At 52.1% G+C, this 24,164-nt stretch overlaps 6 non-coding genes across 6 annotated transcripts; all 6 read left to right on the top strand.

Moving 5' to 3' along the window:
* Positions 1-4,452: 4,452 nt before the first annotated feature.
* Positions 4,453-4,642, top strand: LOC148630668 (U2 spliceosomal RNA). Its single transcript, XR_015935078.1, has one exon. It is a non-coding gene; the product is annotated as a U2 spliceosomal RNA (small nuclear RNA).
* Positions 4,643-5,489: 847 nt separating this feature from the next.
* On the top strand, positions 5,490-5,680 carry LOC148630667 (U2 spliceosomal RNA). The gene has a single exon (XR_015935117.1). It is a non-coding gene; the product is annotated as a U2 spliceosomal RNA (small nuclear RNA).
* Positions 5,681-6,527: 847 nt separating this feature from the next.
* Positions 6,528-6,718, top strand: LOC148630666 (U2 spliceosomal RNA). The gene has a single exon (XR_015935116.1). It is a non-coding gene; the product is annotated as a U2 spliceosomal RNA (small nuclear RNA).
* Positions 6,719-7,565: 847 nt separating this feature from the next.
* On the top strand, positions 7,566-7,756 carry LOC148630665 (U2 spliceosomal RNA). The gene has a single exon (XR_015935115.1). It is a non-coding gene; the product is annotated as a U2 spliceosomal RNA (small nuclear RNA).
* Positions 7,757-13,653: 5,897 nt separating this feature from the next.
* Positions 13,654-13,842, top strand: LOC148630664 (U2 spliceosomal RNA). Its single transcript, XR_015935082.1, has one exon. It is a non-coding gene; the product is annotated as a U2 spliceosomal RNA (small nuclear RNA).
* Positions 13,843-20,256: 6,414 nt separating this feature from the next.
* LOC148630663 (U2 spliceosomal RNA) lies at positions 20,257-20,447 on the top strand. The gene has a single exon (XR_015935076.1). It is a non-coding gene; the product is annotated as a U2 spliceosomal RNA (small nuclear RNA).
* Positions 20,448-24,164: the final 3,717 nt, after the last annotated feature.

Here is a 24,164-nt window from a genome sequence, read left to right as displayed (position 1 = left end):
ACCTTGAGTCGATGGCCACAGATTCGTTGGCCCAGGCCGAATCTACTCCACTAGGGTCGGAGGGCGAGGTAAGTGGTGTGGGTGACCCCCCCCTTACGGCAGAGTCGGGTATGTCCTCAGGCTTTGTCATTCCAGAAACGGAGATGACCCCGACCTCGGCAGAAGCCTCAGAAGAACACATGCAGCCACGCGTCGCCCTGCAGAGAGAAGAACGAGATGTCTTTATATTCGCTGAGGTACCTATGAGGTTCAAGAAGTTCTGTAAATGGGACGAAAAGGCCAGCAAAATAGTCTGGCCTAGGACCTTCAATGAGCAAGGGCTATCTCCGGCAGGGATTGTCGTGCGTTGTGAGCACTCTGGTGAGGAGATTTCAACCCTCGAAGTAAAGGGCCGCAACCAGATAGATGCGACCAATAAGAAGATGTTGTTGGGTGACTTTGTAAAGAAATGGATAAGGGACAAGGGAGAACTGAAGGAGATGTACGAGGTGGGGGTGGAAAGGCGCCCAGACAAAGTGCTGAAGATTCTGGAGGTCCCGCTGCAGTTTTTGGAGGCCTGTGCCTGGAAGAACGGAAACGTGCAGTACCCGCCCCGGCCGTCAAACTTCCGACGTGTGCTGAGGTTGCATGAAGGAGTGTCAGTTGGCTGTACGCGATCAGGAGGTAAAATAGATAAACTATATTTGCAGGGACAAAGGGAGGCGTCAGTGCGTCAAGCCTACATGGAGCTGATGAGCCTTTTTACTGCCCCCTAATGTTGAAAATATTAACTTTAAATATTCGGGGTTTAAGGAACTTAGTAAAGAGGACGGCCTTTTTTTCTTACCTGAAAACCATGGTTTTTGATATTTGTTTGGTGCAGGAAGTCCATCTAAAAGATGAAAGAGACGTCATACAGTTCACTCGTGAGTGGGACAGAGGAGATTCTAGATGGAATATCGGAGGTGTCCACTCCTCGGGAGTTGGAGTTTTATTTGGCAATCGCAATTTTATAGTGGAGAAATGTGTGAATGTAGTGCCTGGGAGAGCCTTATATTTGGATATTTGTTCGGGTGAGAATTGCTTTCGGTGTGTGTGTGTGTATGCCCCGGCAATGATGGCTTTACGGGCAGATTTCTTTAAGGAACTTTATCCTGTTTGCCTTACCAACAAATGGATCATCATGGGAGGAGACTTTAACGTGGACCTCCAAGATAAGAGGGATCCAGGGGCAAAGCAGCTCAATCTTCTTCTAGCACAGTTTGGACTTTACGACTGCGCCTACCGGATCCGAAAGGAGAAAGCAGAGGCCACGTGGAGGAACGCTCAAGGTACTGTGAAGCGCCTTGATTATGTATTCGCCTCACTGGACGTACCTGTGGAGAAGGTGGTGGTGCTGCCGGTAGGTTTTTCTGACCATGCCCTAGTAGAGGCCCATTTTCCACATTTAAGGAACCAGTTTGGGCGTGGGGTGTGGAAGTTAAATACGGAGAACCTAAGAGAAGACGAATATGTCAAGGTAATGAGGTACAAATTGCAAACATGGTGGAAGGAGAGGAATCTGGGGACTCCCCTGATTGATTGGTGGGAACACTTAAAAAAGAAAATTAGAAAGGAGACCAGAATTTATGGCAGAGCAAGGCTCAAGCGTGAGCGGCAGAAGGGCAGGGCGCTGCAGGAAAGATTAAACACCTTGTTTTCCCAGTGTAATAAGGATATGTCAGTGTGCCCTGAAGATATTGCAGCAGCTAAAGCTGAACTGCGCACTTATCACGAGCAAAAGGCAAGGAGTTACCTGTTCAGAGCCCACGTGCAGTTCATACAATCTCACGAAACATGTTCCAGTTTTTTCTTCCGGCAAATTCGTCAGAGACAGAAGCGCAGTGTGATGACTGGCATTCAGACTTCGGAGGGGAAAATAGTTACTAGTAGTGAGGAGATGCTGGAAGTGGTGAGGCACTTTTACCAATGTCTTTTTTCCCTAAAGACGGTGGACGAGGCCATGGGTGCAAAGCTGCTGAGCGGTATTACAGCGCAGGTTCCTGTCAAAGCCCAAGAACAGTTGGAGGCTCCTATAAGCTTGCAGGAACTTGGCGACGCTCTGCTCGGCATGAAGGCTGGTAAGGTACCAGGTAAAGACGGACTACCAGCCGAATTTTATCGGACGTTCTGGGATATCTTAGGGCCAATCTTACTTCAGGTGACGGAGGAAATCTTTCGTAGGAAGGCTATGTGTGAGTCTATGAGGGAGGGAATCCTCACACTGTTGTATAAAAAAGGACCTGCAAAGGACCTTAAGAACTGGAGGCCGCTGCAGATGTTGTGCGTGGACTATAAGCTGATCGCTAAAGTGCTGGTAAACCGCTTGAAGGGGGTCCTAGCTCATGTGATCGGTTGGGACCAAACCTGCGGGGTTCGAGGTCGGCGTGCCAGCTGGACCCTCCAACTAGTACGGGATGTGATAGCGTGGTCCGAGAACAGGAACGTCCCGTTGCTGATCGCCAGCTTGGACCTAGAAAAAGCTTTTGACAATGTCTCACACACCTTTGTCTGGCAAGTGATGGAGAAGATGGGATTCGGCCCTGTCATGCTGGGCTGGTTAAAAATACTGTACTCACAGGTTGGCAGTAGAGTTCTGGTGAACGGGCACCTGGGAGGACTGGTTCTCCAAGAGTCTGGTGTGCGTCAGGGCTGCCCCCTGTCCCCATTACTTTTTGCACTATATATGGAACCTTATGCGCGGGCAGTCCAGAAGGAGCCATCCATTGACGGGATCCTCGTACCTGGGAGTGGAGGAAAAAGAGTTAAGGTGGCATTATATGCTGACGATGTTACCTTATTTCTCAGCTCTTACCTTAGCCTACAGGCGGCCTTGGACGTCTTCGAGAACTTCTCCCTCGCGTCAGGTGCAAAGCTAAACAGGGGGAAAAGTCAGATCAAGTTCTTCGGGCCTTGGAAAGAACAGCTGGGACCAGCGCATGGATTGGACATCTGTCAAGGGCCCCTTAAGATTCTAGGGGTGTTATTCACGGCACAGGATGCTGCTTGGTGCAATTGGTCCCAGAGGCTGGAGAAGGCTAGGCTGCAGCTGACGCACTGGAAGAACAAGCAGCTGTCCTTTGTAGGTAAAGTCCTGATCCTGAAAGTGGTGTTTCTGCCTGTGCTGGTTTATCTAGCATCGGTGTATCCCATGCCTGCGCGCTTCAACAGATATCTGGTAAGGGAGGTTTTTATGTTCATGTGGGGGGGAAAATATGAGTATGTGCGCAGAGTCGATATGTATCGCCCAGTGGAAGAAGGCGGACGGGGAGTTCCCAACTTCCCTGTAAAGCTAAACTGTATATATGTGTCTGGCCTGTGTATAGCTCTGCATTCCCCAGTCTCACATCCCTTTCAGTATTTTGTCAGGTTCTGGCTATCTAGCCACGTGCGCGCCCTGGCTCAGTGGTCCAACAGTTTGCCTCATGGGAACGATCTGCCATGGCACTATCGGCATGCGACACACTGGCTGAAACAGCACCCTGAGCTTAAAGATCACCAGGTCCTGCTTAACCACAGACGGCTCTATTCTGCAGTAACTCAAGCTGAAGAGGCCAGCCTCGTAGGTGGCGTCCCCAACGTGGTCTGGCGGCGAGTCCAGCCCAGAGGGCTACAGCACCATCTAATGGATTTGAACTGGCTATCCGCTTGGGGTCGTTTGGCAGTTCGTGAGGTTTTGTTCAAACATAAGCTGACAAAGCAGCAGGAGTGTCCTAGAGCCGGGTGTCATGCGGTGGAGTCGATCAGCCACGTGTTTTGGGACTGTAATTTTGCTCAGCGGACCTGGAACAAATGTGAAACTTTGTTTAGTAGCCTGTCCTCCACTTTCTGTGTACTTCCTGCAGTTGTGTTATATGGGTTGAAGGTGGGAGGTGGGGCAAACGCTAAGAGCTTTGTGTTATGGTTGCTAGTTAGTTTAATTAAGTTTGAGTTATGGAATTCCAGGAATTTGTTAGTCAAGAGGGGAATTGTTTGTACAGTAGATGGGTTATATAGAAGGCTTTTATGGAATTTGAGAGGGTTGGTAGAAGGGGACATAAAAAGATGGGGTTTTCATGCCGCAAAGGAGAAATGGAAATCCATAGTGGATATCTGGGATTGGAAATAGTCTAGGTCCTTTAATGTTCCTGTAATTTGTAAATAAGACTGTTGGGTGAATTTGGGGGTGGTAGGTAATTTGCATAAGGGGCGGGATTATGTAAATAGGGTTGGGGTTGGAAAGCATGTACTGTGTTTTTCAAGTAAGTTGTTTATTTTATGTACGCATATCTGCTTCATGTTAATTGTGGGTTTGTTTTTGAGCAAGGGAATTGTATTGGGGTGGGTTGTGTCTATATAAGGGATGAGATTATGATACCTTTGATTTAGCTGTGTAATTGTTTTTGTTTTTGATTGTGTTTTTGGACTTATGTATTTGTAGTTTTGGTGTTTTATTTTGTATTTTGTATAATAAAAAAAAAAAAAAAAAAAATCTGTTCTTATCAGTTTAATATCTGATACGTCCCCCATCGGGGGACCACATATTAAACGGATTTTTGGAACAGGGAGCTGGATCAGGAGCTTGCTCCGTCCTCTCCACGCATCGGCCCGGTATTGCAGCGCCTCCGGGAGCGGTGCACCACCTTCTCTCAGCGGTGAAAAGACAGACGTAGGTAGCTAGGTAGCTAGCTAGCTAGCGAGCGAGCGAGCAAGCAAGCGAAGTGGACTGGAGCTCCTTCTTCTCGGGTCTCGTCCCTCGTCCCCCATCTGTGTGTCTCTGTGTTCTGTCTCTCTCTCGCCCTCTCGGTTCCCGTGCTCCCTCTGTGCGCTTTCCCGCGTCTCGACTCTCTGGGCAAGCAGGCCGGCCCCCTTTTCGGCTCCCGTGCGTTTTCCCTCCAAAAAACTTAGGTTTTTCAGCCTTTTCCCAGGGAGGCAGGCGTGGCTTGCTTGCTTGCTTGCTTGCTTGCTTGCTTGCTTGCGTGCGTGTCCGTCCCCGTCCCTGCAGGCGGGCCCCTTTCGACAGCTGGGCGTTTTCCCTCCAAAAAACTTAGTATATCCACCTTTTCTTTCTTTTTTTTCGGCAGGCAGGCAGGCAGGCGTGTGTGCGCGCGCGTCCCCGTCCCTCCCTCCCTCCCGAGAGAGAGCTGCCCCTTGCCTCTGCCCGCAGGTGCTGGCGCTCGGCTTTGGCTTGCAGCCGGTTGGGCGCAGCTGCTGCCGGTGGGAGGGGCCTAAGCTAAGGAGGCCGGGCGGCTGGCGCCCCCTGCGGCTGCGGTCGTTGTCGGGCCGTTGACAGAAGATCAAAGAGCAGGGCCCCCGCCCGGGACTGGCAGGAAGGCAGGCGGGCAGGCAAGAGAGAGGGGGAGCAGAGTCCCGCGGCAGGCCTCTGGCTGCAGGGAGGCCGGCAGCTGCGCGGGTCCCGGGCTCCAGAGGAGTCGGCCTGCGCCACTGTGCGCCAGCGGAACGCCCGCGCGTCGGTCCGCGCCTTTGTGGGCATCGCTTCTCGGCCTTTTGGCTAAGATCAAGTGTAGTATCTGTTCTTATCAGTTTAATATCTGATACGTCCCCCATCGGGGGACCACATATTAAACGGATTTTTGGAACAGGGAGCTGGATCAGGAGCTTGCTCCGTCCTCTCCACGCATCGGCCCGGTATTGCAGCGCCTCCGGGAGCGGTGCACCACCTTCTCTCAGCGGTGAAAAGACAGACGTAGGTAGCTAGGTAGCTAGCTAGCTAGCGAGCGAGCGAGCAAGCAAGCGAAGTGGACTGGAGCTCCTTCTTCTCGGGTCTCGTCCCTCGTCCCCCATCTGTGTGTCTCTGTGTTCTGTCTCTCTCTCGCCCTCTCGGTTCCCGTGCTCCCTCTGTGCGCTTTCCCGCGTCTCGACTCTCTGGGCAAGCAGGCCGGCCCCCTTTTCGGCTCCCGTGCGTTTTCCCTCCAAAAAACTTAGGTTTTTCAGCCTTTTCCCAGGGAGGCAGGCGTGGCTTGCTTGCTTGCTTGCTTGCTTGCTTGCTTGCTTGCGTGCGTGTCCGTCCCCGTCCCTGCAGGCGGGCCCCTTTCGACAGCTGGGCGTTTTCCCTCCAAAAAACTTAGTATATCCACCTTTTCTTTCTTTTTTTTCGGCAGGCAGGCAGGCAGGCGTGTGTGCGCGCGCGTCCCCGTCCCTCCCTCCCTCCCGAGAGAGAGCTGCCCCTTGCCTCTGCCCGCAGGTGCTGGCGCTCGGCTTTGGCTTGCAGCCGGTTGGGCGCAGCTGCTGCCGGTGGGAGGGGCCTAAGCTAAGGAGGCCGGGCGGCTGGCGCCCCCTGCGGCTGCGGTCGTTGTCGGGCCGTTGACAGAAGATCAAAGAGCAGGGCCCCCGCCCGGGACTGGCAGGAAGGCAGGCGGGCAGGCAAGAGAGAGGGGGAGCAGAGTCCCGCGGCAGGCCTCTGGCTGCAGGGAGGCCGGCAGCTGCGCGGGTCCCGGGCTCCAGAGGAGTCGGCCTGCGCCACTGTGCGCCAGCGGAACGCCCGCGCGTCGGTCCGCGCCTTTGTGGGCATCGCTTCTCGGCCTTTTGGCTAAGATCAAGTGTAGTATCTGTTCTTATCAGTTTAATATCTGATACGTCCCCCATCGGGGGACCACATATTAAACGGATTTTTGGAACAGGGAGCTGGATCAGGAGCTTGCTCCGTCCTCTCCACGCATCGGCCCGGTATTGCAGCGCCTCCGGGAGCGGTGCACCACCTTCTCTCAGCGGTGAAAAGACAGACGTAGGTAGCTAGGTAGCTAGCTAGCTAGCGAGCGAGCGAGCAAGCAAGCGAAGTGGACTGGAGCTCCTTCTTCTCGGGTCTCGTCCCTCGTCCCCCATCTGTGTGTCTCTGTGTTCTGTCTCTCTCTCGCCCTCTCGGTTCCCGTGCTCCCTCTGTGCGCTTTCCCGCGTCTCGACTCTCTGGGCAAGCAGGCCGGCCCCCTTTTCGGCTCCCGTGCGTTTTCCCTCCAAAAAACTTAGGTTTTTCAGCCTTTTCCCAGGGAGGCAGGCGTGGCTTGCTTGCTTGCTTGCTTGCTTGCTTGCTTGCTTGCGTGCGTGTCCGTCCCCGTCCCTGCAGGCGGGCCCCTTTCGACAGCTGGGCGTTTTCCCTCCAAAAAACTTAGTATATCCACCTTTTCTTTCTTTTTTTTCGGCAGGCAGGCAGGCAGGCGTGTGTGCGCGCGCGTCCCCGTCCCTCCCTCCCTCCCGAGAGAGAGCTGCCCCTTGCCTCTGCCCGCAGGTGCTGGCGCTCGGCTTTGGCTTGCAGCCGGTTGGGCGCAGCTGCTGCCGGTGGGAGGGGCCTAAGCTAAGGAGGCCGGGCGGCTGGCGCCCCCTGCGGCTGCGGTCGTTGTCGGGCCGTTGACAGAAGATCAAAGAGCAGGGCCCCCGCCCGGGACTGGCAGGAAGGCAGGCGGGCAGGCAAGAGAGAGGGGGAGCAGAGTCCCGCGGCAGGCCTCTGGCTGCAGGGAGGCCGGCAGCTGCGCGGGTCCCGGGCTCCAGAGGAGTCGGCCTGCGCCACTGTGCGCCAGCGGAACGCCCGCGCGTCGGTCCGCGCCTTTGTGGGCATCGCTTCTCGGCCTTTTGGCTAAGATCAAGTGTAGTATCTGTTCTTATCAGTTTAATATCTGATACGTCCCCCATCGGGGGACCACATATTAAACGGATTTTTGGAACAGGGAGCTGGATCAGGAGCTTGCTCCGTCCTCTCCACGCATCGGCCCGGTATTGCAGCGCCTCCGGGAGCGGTGCACCACCTTCTCTCAGCGGTGAAAAGACAGACGTAGGTAGCTAGGTAGCTAGCTAGCTAGCGAGCGAGCGAGCAAGCAAGCGAAGTGGACTGGAGCTCCTTCTTCTCGGGTCTCGTCCCTCGTCCCCCATCTGTGTGTCTCTGTGTTCTGTCTCTCTCTCGCCCTCTCGGTTCCCGTGCTCCCTCTGTGCGCTTTCCCGCGTCTCGACTCTCTGGGCAAGCAGGCCGGCCCCCTTTTCGGCTCCCGTGCGTTTTCCCTCCAAAAAACTTAGGTTTTTCAGCCTTTTCCCAGGGAGGCAGGCGTGGCTTGCTTGCTTGCTTGCTTGCTTGCTTGCTTGCTTGCGTGCGTGTCCGTCCCCGTCCCTGCAGGCGGGCCCCTTTCGACAGCTGGGCGTTTTCCCTCCAAAAAACTTAGTATATCCACCTTTTCTTTCTTTTTTTTCGGCAGGCAGGCAGGCAGGCGTGTGTGCGCGCGCGTCCCCGTCCCTCCCTCCCTCCCGAGAGAGAGCTGCCCCTTGCCTCTGCCCGCAGGTGCTGGCGCTCGGCTTTGGCTTGCAGCCGGTTGGGCGCAGCTGCTGCCGGTGGGAGGGGCCTAAGCTAAGGAGGCCGGGCGGCTGGCGCCCCCTGCGGCTGCGGTCGTTGTCGGGCCGTTGACAGAAGATCAAAGAGCAGGGCCCCCGCCCGGGACTGGCAGGAAGGCAGGCGGGCAGGCAAGAGAGAGGGGGAGCAGAGTCCCGCGGCAGGCCTCTGGCTGCAGGGAGGCCGGCAGCTGCGCGGGTCCCGGGCTCCAGAGGAGTCGGCCTGCGCCACTGTGCGCCAGCGGAACGCCCGCGCGTCGGTCCGCGCCTTTGTGGGCATCGCTTCTCGGCCTTTTGGCCAAGATCAGGGGAGAGATTGGTGGACTGCTATCCGGGCCTGCAGACGTTTGGATCGAAGGAGAAGGTTCGTTTTGCTGTTTCCTGTTTTTTGTTGGATGTGTTTTTTTTTGTAAGAAGGCTACGTTGAAGACCGGTGAGAAGAGCGTCGGAAGGTCGTTTTTTCCGCAATGGCCGAGGGCCAGGCCCACCCTGAGTGGGCCAACCAGGCTCCTCGGCTGAAATGGACTTTACGCTTTAAATGGGTGAGAGAGAAAGAAATGATGGGCAGATATGAGTTTGAGTGCAAGATTTTATTTGGAATTTTGAATGCGATACCGGCTGAAGTGAAATGCCTACAAGGAAACAGGCCTTTTTGTTTTTTTGATGCTACGTTTAATAATGACCAGATTTATAAGAGAGTCTCTGGGAGATGTGAGGAGATGAAGAACAATGAATTGCTACAGGACTTTGCGATCTTGGGTCTGGCTCAGGACGATGTGAGATTTCTAATAGTGAACATGCATGACCCTTTCATTGGGGATGACATCATTACTGCTTACCTGTGGAGACACGTGGATGTCCTGGCAGGTCCCCAAATAATTGGTGATAGATTTCGGGTCTGGAATGGGAGACGCAGATATCAGGTGCGACTCAGGCGGAATGCTAGTAACCCGGATGGGTTTTCGCACCCCCCGTCGGCCTTTTCTATGGGTCAAAGCAAGGGTTATATATATTATCAGAATCAGCCTTCTTACTGTAGGAAATGTTGTTCCTTTGGACATATGGATAAGGACTGTACTGCCACCTCTTGTTCGAGGTGTGGAGCACGGGACCACACTAAGGGGAGATGTTATCAGAAAACTTGCTCTCTGTGTGGGAATGCAAATCATTTATATAGAGACTGTGTATGGAGAGACCCGGAGATGGCCAGGGAGCAAGAGAGAGGCTTCCCAGATGCCGTTGAGGAGGCAACCGACTCGGAACAAGAAGGAGAGGAGGAAGAAGTAGGAGGAAAGGAAGGTAAACAAAATGAGAAGACAGAGGGAAACAAGAACGAAACGGTCGGGATAGGTGGAGGCAAAGAGATCGAGAGTGAGGGGATAGCAGAGGTGGATGTGAGTGAAGCATCAGATAATGGTTTGGACAGTAGCGGTAGCTTACCTGCTGGTCAGGTGGCTAGAGCCCTGGACTTGTTTGAGCCCCTGCCGCAAGAAGGCCTGGCGATGGATTTGGGTGATTTCGACATGGAAGGGAATGTGGCAGTCCAGAAAAGGCCAAGGGAGGATTCCGAAGAAGAGTCACCTGCGGGGGAGGAGAAGAAGGCCAAGGAGGATGCTCCTACAGAGGAGGATGTAGAAGAAGGCATGGTGATGGAATCCCCCCCAGAGCGGGAGGAAGCCGCACCCTCGGTTTGGGGTCAGAAGGGGCTCCTGCCAAAAGGAAGGTTAAAGGAGTCGACTTACCTGCGCTGCGTTTCGGTGGATCCGAACGTGGTGCAGTCCCAGTCAGAGGAGGAAAGTTCAACACCTTACAGGACGACTGATACAAGTTCCTCGGAGACAGACAGCTCTGCAGAACCGGATGTAGATCCTGGAGGGAGAGATGGAGGGAGGTCAACATGACCTTCAAAATTTTAACTGTAAATGTTAGAGGACTGAAAAACAGGTCTAAAAGAATTGCTGTGTATAAAGTTTTGCGTGAATATAAGTTTGATATTTGTTTTTTACAGGAAGTGCACTTGGGTGGAAATACAGATGTGAAGCGGTTTTCTAAAGACTGGGATTTGGGGAAGTCCTTTTGGTGTGTGGGGGGAGTACACTCTTCTGGGGTGGGTATATTATTTGGGAATAATCATATTGACATTACAGAAACTTATATGGTGCGGCCAGGGAGAATCCTTGTGGTGGATGGGGTATTTTCAAATATAAAAATGAGATTTATAGTCGTCTATGCACCGGCGGATAGGACGTCAAGGGGGAGTTTTTTTTCCGAGCTAGTCCCCTGGTGTGTGACTAATAGAAAATTAGTGATTGCTGGCGACTTCAACGAAGATTTAAATAAAAGAACAGCAGGATCCTTAGAAATTAATAAACTGCTGAGGGATTTTGATTTATTTGATAGTTTCTGTCTTAAAGGGCCAGCAACAGGTGGGTTGGTTCCCCCAGTTACTTGGAGGAATGCAGCAGGGGCCGCCAAAAGACTGGATTATGTATTTCTGTCTCGAGGTTTGGTTATTGTTAAAGCCTTGGTCGTACCCTTTTATTTTTCCGATCATGAACTGTTGGTGGTTGAGGTGGAAGGGGTGGGGGTTAAGTTTGGTCCAGGTTACTGGAAATTAAATACAGCTGTACTGAATGAGGATGGCTACAAAGAGTTAATTAGGGATAAATGGTTTTTTTGGTTAGGACAGAAACAAGAGTGGCCATCGTTAATTGAATGGTGGGAGTATGTCAAGTGGCAGGTTAAGGAAATTTCAATTCGGTACTGTAAGTGTCGAAATCAAAGAAGGAATTTTGAAGTGAGGAGGCTTCAAAAAGTGTTGGAAAATATGTATGAGGAGACAAATAAAGGTGCAGATTTTAATTTCTCGAAAGCCCAGGAGCTGAAGGCGCGATTGAGAGAACTTTATCTTAGACAGTCCAGAGAGTTTTTAACCAGAGCTGGTATCGGCTTCCTGGATGGACAAGAAGAGGTCTCAGGCCTGCTTTTTAAATCGGTTAAAGCCAAGCGGGTTAAAAGAGCATTCGGGAGCTTGTTTACAGCAGAAGGGGACGTGGTAAGTACTCCGCATGAAATGTTGGAGGAAGCCGTAAAGTATTTTACTACGTACTTCAATAAGAGGGAAGGGGAGTCAGTAAAGGGGGTCGGTGGTTTGGAGTATATTGAGAAGAAGGTTAGTGCTGAGGAAAATAGGGCTTTAGTGATGCGCATGGATCTAGCCGAAGTTGAGGGGGCTACTCGGAGAATGAAGACAGGGAAAGTTCCGGGGGTTGATGGTATCCCGGTAGAATTTTATCTCACTTTCTGGGACTTGATAGGTCCATCGATGCTCGAAGTCTTTCAAGCAATTCTAGATGGGGGAACTTTGGGAGATACAATGGCACAGGGAGTTTTGTCTCTGTTATTTAAGAAAGGTGATCCTAAGAGGCTAGAAAATTGGAGGCCTATTCAATTGTTGTGTGTTGAATATAAAATCCTGGCAAAAATATTATGTGACAGGATAAGGAAAGTATTGCCATCAGTAATACAGCCGGATCAGACCTGTGGCGTGGCGGGTAGGTCCCTACACTGGAACCTCGGCCTGCTTAGAGATACCATTGCTTGGGCAGAAGACAGACATCAGTGTCTGATGATAGCTAGTCTAGATCAGGAGAAAGCATTTGATAGGGTGGATCATCAATGCTTATGGGATGTGTTGGATCGTTATGGGGTCAGCAGTTGCTTTATCTCTTGGCTGAAAGCCCTGTATGGAGGAGCTTCCACCAGAGTCAACATAAATGGTTTTATGAGTGAACCCTTCGACGTAAGAAAGGGTGTTAGACAAGGATGTCCGTTGTCTCCAATTCTATATGTGATCTATATAGAGCCACTATTAGAGTTGATAAGACGAGATAGAAAGGTTGAGGGTATAGTGATCCCGGGAAGCGGAGGCCTCCAAACCAAAGTGTTGGCCTACGCGGATGATATTGTTCTAACTTTGAGCTCTGACAGAAGCCTGTTAGTCGCCTTGGAGCTGATAGAAGTCTTCAACCAATGCACAGGTGCAAGACTAAATAGAAATAAGAGTAGTGTGCAGTATTTTGGTCCATGGAGTAACAGGGATGAGGTGGTAGGAGGTCTGTCTCTGGAAATGAATTCCTTGAAAATATTAGGAGTGCAGTTTGATAGGGAAGGGACTGGAAGAAGGAATTGGGAGACTCGATTATCCCAGGTGAATAGTAAACTTGGTCTATGGAAGAAAAGATCATTGTCCTATTCAGGGAAGGTTTTGGTACTTAAAGGTGACATTCTACCAAGTCTTGTGCACATTGCAAAGGTTTTTCCTATGCCAGTTTGTTTTAGACGCTCTTTAACGAAGATGGTTTTTGACTTTGTATGGGGGGGTGGTTATGAATATGTGAAACGTCTAGATATGTACAGGAACATCAGTGAGGGGGGTAGAGAAGTTCCAGATCTGCCAATCAAACTAGACGCCATTTTTGTGGCTGACCTGTGTAAAGCAGTAGATGACAAGATCTTATACAAACATCAGTTTTTTGTGCGGTTGTGGTTCGCTTGGGTCGTCAGGCCCTCAGAAGTGTGGAGGAACGACGTTCCCAAGGCTGAAGTTTTACCGTGGTTCTATGAGCATGCGGCCGCATGGTTAAGGAAGTATGTAAAAGATGTAGACAGGTCAGTGATTGTCTCCCACAGGCTCTTATACAAGACGGCTAAGAGCAGTGAAAAAGGAACCAATGTTGTGGTTCCGACTGACGTGTGGAAAAGGGTGCAACCTAAGAGCCTGGATAACAGGCTCAAAGATTTAAACTGGATGTGTGTTTGGGGACGTCTGCCAGTGAGAGAGGTAATGCACAGACACAAGCTGGCTCGCTCAGCGATTTGCCCAAGACCTCTATGTGCAGAGGTAGAGTCCATTAGTCATGTGTTCTGGGGTTGCAGGATTGCGAAAGCAGTGTGGGGGCAGATGTCGGATCTATTTAACAAACTGGAACCGGGTTTTGTTCTATCTGGAGACAAAGTTCTTAGACGGTGGAGTAGGTCTTCGAGATCTGTGAGATGTGATCTTGTAATCTGGTTTGTAATCAGCATGGTTAAATTTGTGTTATGGGGATCGAGAAACAATTTGGTTAAACATGGTCATGTGGAAGGGGCTGGGGCAATATGTGCGAGGGTTCGTTTTGAGCTGCATAAGATGATGACAGCAGAGGTGCGTAGGTGGGGTTTTCATGCAGCCAAAGAGAAATGGAAACCATTGCTGGATTAAGGGGATGAGTTTGCCGATCGTGGATTGTGATGAATGATTTGTGATGTGGTTTTGTATTGTATTGTATTGTTATAATAAATGTAAAAAAAAAAAAAAAAAAATCTGTTCTTATCAGTTTAATATCTGATACGTCCCCCATCGGGGGACCACATATTAAACGGATTTTTGGAACAGGGAGCTGGATCAGGAGCTTGCTCCGTCCTCTCCACGCATCGGCCCGGTATTGCAGCGCCTCCGGGAGCGGTGCACCACCTTCTCTCAGCGGTGAAAAGACAGACGTAGGTAGCTAGGTAGCTAGCTAGCTAGCGAGCGAGCGAGCAAGCAAGCGAAGTGGACTGGAGCTCCTTCTTCTCGGGTCTCGTCCCTCGTCCCCCATCTGTGTGTCTCTGTGTTCTGTCTCTCTCTCGCCCTCTCGGTTCCCGTGCTCCCTCTGTGCGCTTTCCCGCGTCTCGACTCTCTGGGCAAGCAGGCCGGCCCCCTTTTCGGCTCCCGTGCGTTTTCCCTCCAAAAAACTTAGGTTTTTCAGCCTTTTCCCAGGGAGGCAGGCGTGGCTTGCTTGCTTGCTTGCTTGCTTGCTTGCTTGCTTGCGTGCGTGTCCGTCCCCGTCCCTGCAGGCGGGCCCCTTTCGACAGCTGGGCGTTTTCCCTCCAAAAAACTTAGTATATCCACCTTTTCTTTCTTTTTTTTCGGCAGGCAGGCAGGCAGGCGTGTGTGCGCGCGCGTCCCCGTCCCTCCCTCCCTCCCGAGAGAGAGCTGCCCCTTGCCTCTGCCCGCAGGTGCTGGCGCTCGGCTTTGGCTTGCAGCCGGTTGGGCGCAGCTGCTGCCGGTGGGAGGGGCCTAAGCTAAGGAGGCCGGGCGGCTGGCGCCCCCTGCGGCTGCGGTCGTTGTCGGGCCGTTGACAGAAGATCAAAGAGCAGGGCCCCCGCCCGGGACTGGCAGGAAGGCAGGCGGGCAGGCAAGAGAGAGGGGGAGCAGAGTCCCGCGGCAGGCCTCTGGCTGCAGGGAGGCCGGCAGCTGCGCGGGTCCCGGGCTCCAGAGGAGTCGGCCTGCGCCACTGTGCGCCAGCGGAACGCCCGCGCGTCGGTCCGCGCCTTTGTGGGCATCGCTTCTCGGCCTTTTGGCCAAGATCTAAAGATACGTGGCATGACCGCGGTCTGAGGACTTGACAAAAGGCGAAGACAACGAAGGCGAAGAGGAGAAGGAGAAGACAGCGGACAACGGAACCAGACCAGACGGGCGGAACCTTACCATCAGAAGACCGAAGCAGAAGTCCACCAAGGTCACCACGGGTAGTCGCCCTGGGTTGAGCCCAGGGGGCGAAGTGGGGCCTCCAAGATGACAGCGGTCGAAGGTGGTGAGTGGGCCCGCGGTTCGGCGGCTGTGCACCCTCTGTCCCGTGAGGGGCAGATGCGGTGCACAGTGCGTTTTGTTGTGAAGGAGGCAGAGAAGAAGAAGGAATGGATGAACCGTGAGCGGTTTGAAAGAGTAGTCCTGATGAAGGCTCTAGGGATTAAATTGAAGGACATTGATTGTCTACAAGATTTCCCAGTCAGAGGGATATACGACCTGTCGCTTGCATCGGATGAACTTTGTGAGAAAGCCTGGGAAAAGGTGTGTGAAGGAAGAGATGTGGAACCGCTTAATGATTTCTTGATAGAGCCTTTGTTTGCCAGGGAGCTCAGGACTCTGACAATTCACCTATTTAATCATCGGGTCCCAGAAAGAGACGTAATCACCTTTTTATCCAGATTTGTGGACGTGCAGGGAGAAGGTCAAAAAGATTTAGATGTCCTCAGAGTGTGGACCGGTAAAAGAAGATACACGGTGCGGCTAAAACCTAAGCCATCTGAGGGTGAGGGAGTGGTACATCCCCCGGCTTATTTCACGATTGGGCCTAATAGAGGCTACCTCTTCTATCCAGGCCAACCGGTGACGTGCAAGAAGTGTTTCCAGAGGGGTCATGTAGCGGCGAACTGTCCTGGCGGTGTGTGTAGAAAGTGTAAGGCCACAACTCACGAAACTAAGGACTGTACTAAGGTCTTAACGTGCGACCTGTGTGGGGCAGAAGGCCATGTGTACAGGGTTTGTCCGATGAAGAGTCGAAGTTTTGCAGATGTGGTGCGGACTTCGGCAGAGGGCCCGAGGAGAGAGGAGAGCAGACCACAGCAGAAGACCGCGACCACCCAGAGGACACAAGCAGACGCAAGAGAAGAAAGAGACGACAGACCAGAGGAGATGCCAAAGGCGACCAAGGTACCTGAAGAGGCGCGTCCGGGGACCTCGTCGTGGGCGGAAGTGATGGACAGGGCAGAGTCGGAGTCGCCGGAGTGGGTTACCCAGCCTAGCAGGGCTGCAAAGAGGAAGTCGGCGGCAGAGAAGAGAAGAATGAGGTCCGACGAGTGCGTGTTCGAGACTGTGGCTAATCGTTTTCAGGTCCTAGCTGTTGAGGAGGACTCGGGGAACAGTGACGTCGAGGCAGAGAAGGGAGAAGACGGAGAGAGAGGACAGAGAATGCCGAGACGGAAAAAGGCGATTGCTGTAAAGAGGGCGAGGGGGGAGTGTAAGAAAGGGGGTAGGAAGGAGGTAGGGGTGGAGGGGGGTGTAGAGGGAGAGGGAGAGGGAGGTAGGGAGGGGGGGAGTAGGGAGGAAGGGGAACAGAGGGAGAGGGGTGGAGAGCAGGGTGAGGAGGCTGACCCCTTGGAGGCCTCTGCTGAGGTCAGTACCCTCGACGACCCCATACCCCCGGGCCAGGGCGATATAGTGGTGGAACAGGAGGATTTCGTTTCAGAGACCTCAGAACAGTCGGGGAAAGACGGCGGTATCCACCTCCTGACCTCCGATGATCCTGGGGTAAGTCCATCATCCCTGGGGGAGGGGTCCCCGCAGGTTATGAGTGTGGGTGGGAATCTCCTCAGTCCTCTTGGAATAGAGAGTGCTTTTAGTTTGGGAGACGGGTTGCAGCTGCAGACTCCCTTTGACCCAACATGAGTCGTACCGTATGTACTATTAACGCCAGAGGGCTTAAAAATCATAGTAAGCGGATTGGCGTCTTCAAATGGTTAGAAGCGCGCCATTTCGGCTTTTGTTTCTTGCAGGAAGTACACTTAGGCACAAAAGGTGATATTGTCACCTTTAAGAGAGACTGGGTAAAAGGGGAGTCCTGGTGGAGTGTAGGGGGAGTGCACTCATCCGGAATCGGGATCCTATGTGGAACCCCGAATTTCTCTGTAAGCGAAGTTAACTGCATAGTCCCAGGAAGGCTAATGATTGTAGATGGGGCATGGGAAAGATTGCAGGTACGTTTAATAGCTGTCTACGGGCCTGCCGAAAGGCGGCTCCAGGGGGCGTTTTTGAAGGACCTTGAGCCACATCTGTACACCAATAGAGTGGTGGTGATGGGAGGGGATTTTAATATTGATGTATGTGATGCGAGTGGTGTGAGTGTGAGTGATCTTAAAGAATTAATATCACGGTTTCACCTAAAAGATGGTCACAAGGACTATAGTCAGGGACAGAGAATGCACACATGGAGTAATGGAAGGGGTGTCTTCAGAAGACTTGATTATATCTTCACCACCCTACGTGGGTTGACACAGGCGGCAACGGTTACTCCGGTATGGTTTTCAGATCATCTGTTGCTGTCGGTTGATTTGATACCAGATGGTATGGACCCTAAATCAAACTACTGGAAACTGAACACGAAAGTGTTATTGGAAGCCGATTATCAGAGTTTGATAGTTGCGCTTTTGGATCGGTTCCAGTTACAGAGGGGGCGGTACCAGACAGCGGTGCTGTGGTGGGAAGCCTGTAAAAGGGCGATCTCCAAGGCTTCTATCTCATACTGTAGCCAAAAGAAGGTAGCAGAGAGAGGAGAGCTTGTGAGATTGCAGCAGGAACTAGAAGAGCAGTATGTGGTTTCCAACCAGGGTGGTGCTTTCGACATGACAAAAGTTTCTGAGCTTAAACTCAGACTGAAAGAACTTTGGGTAGAGAGAGCTAAGGATTTTTTGTTTAGGTTGAAGGGTAACCTGATTGAGGGGGAGGAGAGGTGCTCAGCCCAGTTTTTTGGCTCGGTCAGAGCCAGACAGAAGAGGACTCTCTTCGAGGGTCTGAGGAGAGAAGATGGGTCCAGGGTCAGAGACATAGAAGGCATGGTGAGGTGTGCAACTAATTTTTACAAGGTTTTATTTTCAGAGAAACCAGTGGATGAGAGTTTGTGGGATGAGTGGTTGATTGGGTTTGACAGGAAGATTGATGGTATGGAAGGTGTGGGTGAGGCCCTAACAATGACTGAGATTGGAGAAGCCATTGGTGGCCTGCGTAGAGGTACCACCCCGGGGATGGACGGACTCCCGACGGAATTTTATGTAACCTTCCGAGAAAGGTCACTACCGGTGTTGTTGGAGGTTTATAACGAAGTCCTGAGGGAGGGTGAACTCGGCAGAACGATGAGGACAGGTATTATGTCTCTGGTGTTTAAGAAAGGAGACAAGGAAGATCTGGAGAACTGGAGGCCGATCCAATTACTCTGTTCCGATTATAAGATCTTGGCCAGAGTATTGGGGAGACGGCTGAGGAAGGTGATGCCGGACCTGATAAGTAAAGACCAAACCTGCAGTGTGGAGGGTAGAAACGTAAAGTGGAACCTGCAGTTGATCAGGGACGTCATTGAATGGGTGGAGGACAGGAACCTTGAGATGATGCTTGTGAGCCTAGACCAAAATAAGGCCTTTGACCGGGTGCATCACTCATTCCTTTGGGAGGTGATGAGAAGAGTGGGGCTGGATGAGGGCCTCATCAGATGGATCAAGGTTTTGTATAATAATGTCATCTCAAGGGTATGCATCAACGGTATGCTTGGCATGGGCATTCCGGTCAGGTGTGGGGTGAGACAGGGATGCCCTCTGTCCCCCTTATTATATGTGCTGTACATAGAACCCTTTCTGCATCGGATTCGTGGGGATCCTCGAGTGGAAGGGGTGGTGGTTCCTGGGAGTGGAGGAGAACAGGCGAAAATAGCAGCCTATGCAGACGATATTTCTCTGTTTCTTAGCACTGACAGAAGTCTTCACCAAGTACTACAGATAGCAGATAGTATGACCAAAGGGACAGGTGCTTTTTTGAACAAAGCAAAGTGTACGGTTAAATACTTCGGTAGATGGAAGGAAAGACAAGATGTGACGGGCGGTCTTACCTTGGTGACGGGACCGGTTAAAATTCTGGGAGTTCTTTTTCATACGCAGGACTCCGCCAGGATCAACTGGGACCTGAGGCTGGGGAAGGTAAATCAAAAGATCGGTATGTGGTTGAATAGGTCGCTGACGTACACAGGGAAAGTACTAGTCCTAAAGGTAGACATACTGCCATTGCTGCTTCATTTGGCTTGTGTGTTCCCTCTGCCTGCTCGGCTGCGTCGAAACCTGGTGAGGGCGGTCTTCCACTTCGTTTGGAGTGGGGGGCATGAGTACATCAAGAGAGCGGATATGTGCAGGCCAGTGGAGGAGGGTGGTAGGTCGGTTCCAGACTTCCCGTTGAAACTAGACACAATATTTGTCGCAAATTTGTGTAAAACACTATACGAAGATCCGGATCACCTTTGTGTATGTTTTATCCGTTTGTGGTTTGCGAATACGATGAAGCACCTGGTAGTCTGGACGAATACAACGCCGAAGGCGCAAAAATTGCCCTGGCATTATAGACATGCGGTGGTGTGGTTACAGAAGCACCCAGGGTTCAGAAAGGGCTTGGGGGCTACGGACCACAAACAGATGTATAGGACTATCATGGAGAAGGGGGAACCTGCAGTGGTGGGGGTGTCGGAGGAGGAGTGGCGGCAGATCCAGCCGGTGGGTCTAGAAAACAGACTCAAGGACCTAAACTGGCGGGCTCTCTGGAACAGGTTGCCGGTGAGGGACACGCTCTACAGGCATGGGTTGTCCAGACAGGATAAGTGCCCGCAGCCTGGCTGTTCTGAGGTCGAAACCCTGCTTCACGTTTTCTGGGGCTGTGTTTTCGCCCAAAGGGTGTGGGGTCACAGTGCTGAATTATTACAGAAAGCCGCTGTTGATTTTGTTTTAAGCAGTCGGGTGGTGTTTCGGGGAGTAAAGGGGGTGAGAAAATGGAATAATGAATTTGTGTTATGGTATATAATTAGTTTGGTTAAATTTTATATATGGGTAGCGAGGAGGGAGGTGGTGGAGCATGGCAGTTGTGTTTCAGCCTTATCTGTATTTAGCAAAGGCAAAAATGAAGTTACTAGACGTGTTCGGTGGGACATCTTACGGTGGGGTTTTGCTGCGGCCAAAGAAAGATGGAAGGGATTAATTTCTTTGGGGTGTTAAATTGATTTCTGTATATGGGTTTGTTTTATAATAATATAAGGAATGTTGGGGATGGAGGAGGGATCTTTTTTGCATACAGGGCGGGATTATGGTAATGTAACGGTTTTGTGTTTATGGTTCTGATGTCTGTTTCTTTTGTGATTCTATTTTCGAAATGAACCAATATGAATACTGTTGTACTAACATTTTCATGACCGTTTGATTTGTGTTTCGGATTGTTGAGTGTAATAGTATAAGGGTTGTTGTTAGTGTTACAGAGGGAGGCTGGTTTAGGGTATGTTTGAATGTTGGGGAAGGGTGTGGTTGTCTTACTGTGCTGTGTTGAAGTTTGTTATGTTTGTAATAAAAAACATAAAAAAAAAAAATCTGTTCTTATCAGTTTAATATCTGATACGTCCCCCATCGGGGGACCACATATTAAACGGATTTTTGGAACAGGGAGCTGGATCAGGAGCTTGCTCCGTCCTCTCCACGCATCGGCCCGGTATTGCAGCGCCTCCGGGAGCGGTGCACCACCTTCTCTCAGCGGTGAAAAGACAGACGTAGGTAGCTAGGTAGCTAGCTAGCTAGCGAGCGAGCGAGCAAGCAAGCGAAGTGGACTGGAGCTCCTTCTTCTCGGGTCTCGTCCCTCGTCCCCCATCTGTGTGTCTCTGTGTTCTGTCTCTCTCTCGCCCTCTCGGTTCCCGTGCTCCCTCTGTGCGCTTTCCCGCGTCTCGACTCTCTGGGCAAGCAGGCCGGCCCCCTTTTCGGCTCCCGTGCGTTTTCCCTCCAAAAAACTTAGGTTTTTCAGCCTTTTCCCAGGGAGGCAGGCGTGGCTTGCTTGCTTGCTTGCTTGCTTGCTTGCTTGCTTGCGTGCGTGTCCGTCCCCGTCCCTGCAGGCGGGCCCCTTTCGACAGCTGGGCGTTTTCCCTCCAAAAAACTTAGTATATCCACCTTTTCTTTCTTTTTTTTCGGCAGGCAGGCAGGCAGGCGTGTGTGCGCGCGCGTCCCCGTCCCTCCCTCCCTCCCGAGAGAGAGCTGCCCCTTGCCTCTGCCCGCAGGTGCTGGCGCTCGGCTTTGGCTTGCAGCCGGTTGGGCGCAGCTGCTGCCGGTGGGAGGGGCCTAAGCTAAGGAGGCCGGGCGGCTGGCGCCCCCTGCGGCTGCGGTCGTTGTCGGGCCGTTGACAGAAGATCAAAGAGCAGGGCCCCCGCCCGGGACTGGCAGGAAGGCAGGCGGGCAGGCAAGAGAGAGGGGGAGCAGAGTCCCGCGGCAGGCCTCTGGCTGCAGGGAGGCCGGCAGCTGCGCGGGTCCCGGGCTCCAGAGGAGTCGGCCTGCGCCACTGTGCGCCAGCGGAACGCCCGCGCGTCGGTCCGCGCCTTTGTGGGCATCGCTTCTCGGCCTTTTGGCGAAGATCCTGAGTGCGTGGCCTGACCGCGGCTTGGGCTCTGAGTCAAAGGAGGGAAGGGGTGGACGGCGCGGCTTTTTTCAAGCGACGGCGATTTTTTCTTTGTGGCGGATAGGATTCCGGCCACTCTACACAAGATGGAGAGGACTTCAAGCAAGAACGCAAGACCAAGGCATACTGTGCGATTTGTGCTGCGAGTGGAGGCTTCTGACAAGGATTTTGCCAAGAGGGATGCTTTCGAGGATGAAGTCCTTTTCAAGCATTTGTCCTTACAGCCTGAAGAGATCTATTGCCTCCAGGACTTTCCAGGTAAAAAGATTTTTGATTTGTCACTTTACTCTGCTGAACAGTGCACGAAAGTATGGTCTGTTTTGACTGCTCGCAGGCAGGAAGAACCTTTTGTTCATTTTTTCCTTGAACCTTTGTTTGCACGGGAGGCGAGACCCATATGGGTCCATATGAACAACCCTTTTACCCCAGAAGCAGACATTGTTAATTTTCTTAAAAGATTTGTTGACGTTCAGGGCACGGGTATCAAGGAGATGGATAGGAAGAGAGTCTGGAACGGGAAAAGGAAATTTCTGGTGCGTTTCAGAGCGGACCCTAGTGCTGAGGATGGGCTCTTGCACCCTCCTGCTAACTTCTCAATTGGAACATATACAGGTTATCTGTACTACCCTGATCAACCCTTGGCGTGTAGACGATGCAGGCAGAGGGGCCACTATGCTGCTGACTGTGATGTGGAGGTCTGTCGAAGATGTGATACTGTGGGGCACAGCACCTTAATGTGCAGAGCTGAACCGAAATGTAATCTGTGCGGGGTTTCTGGGCACATTTACAGGGCGTGCCCAAAGAAAGGTAGGAGTTTCGCAGCCGTGGCGGGTGGCACATCGGCAGCAAGTGTTACCTCAGTTCACCAGGCAGAAGATGCAGCAGAGGGCCCGGCACCGGCGTCGCTGGTCCCTGACGCTGGCGAGGAGGTGATGGAACCTGAGGGTGTGGATCAAGGGCAGGAGGTAACGGACCACAGGCAGACGGCAACAGCACTTACCTCAGCAGAAGATCGCAGCGGCGAAGAAGAGACGGAGGCTCCGGTGAGTGCTGAGGAGGTCCTGGGGAGCGCAGAGGAGGAAGGTGGGGTCTCGCTCGTCGCGCTAGAGCATATAAGAGCGTTGGCTGAGGAATCAAGCCTGCCCTCTGCGGAGGAAGTAGGGTCAGACTGGGGGGACAGAGTGGATGAAGAGGAGGCCATGGACACCGTCCAGGCCAGGAAAGTTGTGAAAAGAAAGGCGGAAAATGATGTGCCGCCCTTGGTGAAGAAATCGGGTGTAGATCCCATGGAATACCTTGAGTCGATGGCCACAGATTCGTTGGCCCAGGCCGAATCTACTCCACTAGGGTCGGAGGGCGTGGTAAGTGGTGTGGGTGACCCCCCCCTTACGGCAGAGTCGGGTATGTCCTCAGGCTTTGTCATTCCAGAAACGGAGATGACCCCGACCTCGGCAGAAGCCTCAGAAGAACACATGCAGCCACGCGTCGCCCTGCAGAGAGAAGAACGAGATGTCTTTATATTCGCTGAGGTACCTATGAGGTTCAAGAAGTTCTGTAAATGGGACGAAAAGGCCAGCAAAATAGTCTGGCCTAGGACCTTCAATGAGCAAGGGCTATCTCCGGCAGGGATCGTGGTGCGTTGTGAGCACTCTGGTGAGGAGATTTCAACCCTCGAAGTAAAGGGCCGCAACCAGATAGATGCGACCAACAAGAGGATGTTGTTGGGTGACTTGGTAAAGAAATGGATAAGGGACAAGGGAGAACTGAAGGAGATGTACGAGGTGGGGGTGGAAAGGCGCCCAGACAAAGTGCTGAAGATTCTGGAGGTCCCGCCGCAGTTTTTGGAGACCTGTGCCTGGAAGAACGGAAACGTGCAGTACCCGCCCCGGCCGTCAAACTTCCGACGTGTGCTGAGGATGCAGGAAGGAGTGACAGTTGGCTGTTCGCGATCAGGAGGTAAAATAGATAAACTATATTTACAGGGACAAAGGGAGGCGTCAGTGCGTCAAGCTTACATGGAGCTGATGAGCCTTTTTGCTGCCCCCTAATGTTGAAAATATTAACTTTAAATATTCGGGGATTAAGGAACTTAGTAAAGAGGACGGCCTTTTTTTCTTACCTGAAAACCATGGTTTTTGACATTTGTTTGGTGCAGGAAGTCCATCTAAAAGATGATAGAGACGTCATACAGTTCACTCGTGAGTGGGACAGAGGAGACTCTAGATGGAATATCGGAGGTGTCCACTCCTCGGGAGTTGGAGTTTTATTTGGCAATCGCAATTTTATAGTGGAGAATTGTGTGAATGTAGTGCCTGGGAGAGCTTTATATTTGGATATTTGTTCGGGTGAGAATTGTTTTCGGTGTGTGTGTGTGTATGCCCCGGCAATGATGGCTTTACGGGCAGATTTCTTTAAGGAACTTTATCCTGTTTGCCTTACCAACAAATGGATCATCATGGGAGGAGACTTTAACGTGGACCTCCAAGATAAGAGGGATCCAGGGGCAAAGCAGCTCAATCTTCTTCTAGCACAGTTTGGACTTTACGACTGCGCCTACCGGATCCGAAAGAAGAAAGCAGAGGCCACGTGGAGGAACGCCCAAGGTACTGTAAAGCGCCTTGATTATGTATTCGCCTCACTGGACGTACCTGTTGAGAAGGTGGTGGTGCTGCCGGTAGGTTTCTCTGACCATGCCCTAGTAGAGGCCCATTTTCCACAGTTAAAGAACCAGTTTGGGCGTGGGGTGTGGAAGTTAAATACGGAGAACCTAAGAGAAGACGAATATGTCAAGGTAATGAGG

Source organism: Lepisosteus platostomus, unplaced genomic scaffold, assembly GCF_059453375.1.
Source record: "Lepisosteus platostomus isolate fLepPlt1 unplaced genomic scaffold, fLepPlt1.hap1 Scaffold_93_H1, whole genome shotgun sequence".
NCBI classification, from domain to species: Eukaryota; Metazoa; Chordata; class Actinopteri; order Semionotiformes; family Lepisosteidae; genus Lepisosteus; species Lepisosteus platostomus.
This window is presented reverse-complemented; position numbering and strand designations above follow the sequence as displayed.